Genomic DNA, 1,823 nt, shown 5'->3' with positions numbered 1-1,823 from the left:
AGAAATTGTAATTCAATCAATTAAGATTGCTAAGGAGATCAATGAGTGCATTGATTGAGGAAGAGATGAAAATGAACTTGATCTGGAGAATTGCAACATCTCCTGCGCCCAATGAACTCCCCAATTCTGATCTCACCCATTCTATTTAATTTCTGCGTTTACTTTCATGAGCAAACACCCCATTCCCAATTACAATTCTGCAATTTACTTCCAGTCATTTACTTTCAGCCCTTTAATTCTAGCATTTACTTTTTCTGTTATTTACATTCCTACCATTTCATTTTCTGCAAATCTCAACCCAAATTCTGAATTCGCTCAACTAAAATGTTCTTCTAATTAAAGTTGCTTGATCAATCAATCGCTGTGGGATTCGACCTCACTCTATTGTGAGTTTTTACTTGATGACAAATTCGGTACACTTGCCGAAGGAAATTTGTTGAGAGACAGTTTCCACATGCATCACACACTAACAATCACTCTAAGAAGAATAACCTCTTCATTTTATCTCTTGCTGCATGGTTTGTTAGTTGTATGACAGGGAGAAGAGGGGGAACCTCAACTTCCTTCGATTCAGAACCTGAGAGAACCCTCTGGAGATTAAGGAGGGAAGCAAGAGGGAAAGGAGTTGTTGGTGCTAAGGAAGAGGAATAGTATTTTGAACCCAACATGGAAGAGAACTTGGAAAACAATCATGAAGAAGAAGCTCACAACCATGCTAGAGAAGGCCCTGCAAATCATGCTGGGCAATAAAGGAGAGTTCTAGGCTCCTACATCAATCTAAAACTTTGAACTAAAACCCCAGCTCATCACCCTTGTGGAAGTAGCATCCAGAAGCCCACCATACATGCCAACAACTTTGAACTAAAACCCCAGCTCATCACCCTTGTTTAGAACAACTGCTCATTTGGAGGAAGTGCTCAAGAAGACCCCAATCAACATCTAACCACCTTCCTGAGAATTTGTGACACTGTGAAGTCTAATAGAGTCCAACTGAATGTCTATGGGCTACTGTTGTTCCCTTTTTCACTCAGGGACAAGGCATCCAAGTGACTCGAATCCTTTCCAAAGGAGAGCTTGACAAATTGGGAAGATATGGTGAACAAATTTTTGGCAAGATTCTATCCTCCTCAAAGAATTAATAGGCTGAGATCTGAGGTGCAGACTTTCAGGCAACAAGATGGTGAGACTCTCTATGAGGCATGGGAGAGGTTCAAGGACTTAACAAGAAGATGCCCACCAGATATGTTCAATGAATGGGTTCAACTTCACATCTTCTATGAAGGTCTTTCCTATGAGTTAAAGAAGGCTGTAGATCATTCATCAGGGGTCTCTCTAAACAAGAAGAAAACTATTGAAGAAGCCATAGATGTCATTGAAACAGTAGCTGAGAATAACTACTTCTATGCCTCTGAAAGAAGTAACACTCAAGGAGTAATGGAGCTGAACCACATGGATGCATTGCTAGCTCAAAATAAGATGATCACCAAGCAGCTAGCAGATCTCACCAAGAAGGTGGAGGAAAACCAAGTTGCAGCAGTCATCACTTCATCACCAACTCAAGAAGGAGTGAATATAGGAGAAGGTGACTGGGAACAAGCCAACTATATTGGAAACTCACCTAGACAAATCCATGACCCATACTCCAAAACCTACACCTCTGGATGGAAAAATCGTCCCAACTTTGGTTGGGGAAATCAACAAGACCAAGGTCAAGACCAGAGATGCCACAACTTCAACTCCAACAACAATGCAACTCACCAACATACCTCACAGAGATCCTATCAAAACCCACCTAACCCTAATCCATCATCACTAACGGACGA

The 1,823-nt window shown here is 41.3% G+C and overlaps 1 non-coding gene across 1 annotated transcript; it reads right to left on the bottom strand.

The window, feature by feature from the left end:
* Nucleotides 1-1,140: 1,140 nt before the first annotated feature.
* On the bottom strand, nt 1,141-1,247 carry LOC127742047 (small nucleolar RNA R71). The gene has a single exon (XR_008003234.1). It is a non-coding gene; the product is annotated as a small nucleolar RNA R71 (small nucleolar RNA).
* Nucleotides 1,248-1,823: the final 576 nt, after the last annotated feature.

The sequence above is a fragment of the Arachis duranensis genome, chromosome 9 (genome assembly GCF_000817695.3).
Source record: "Arachis duranensis cultivar V14167 chromosome 9, aradu.V14167.gnm2.J7QH, whole genome shotgun sequence".
Lineage (NCBI taxonomy): Eukaryota > Viridiplantae > Streptophyta > Magnoliopsida > Fabales > Fabaceae > Arachis > Arachis duranensis.
This window is presented reverse-complemented; position numbering and strand designations above follow the sequence as displayed.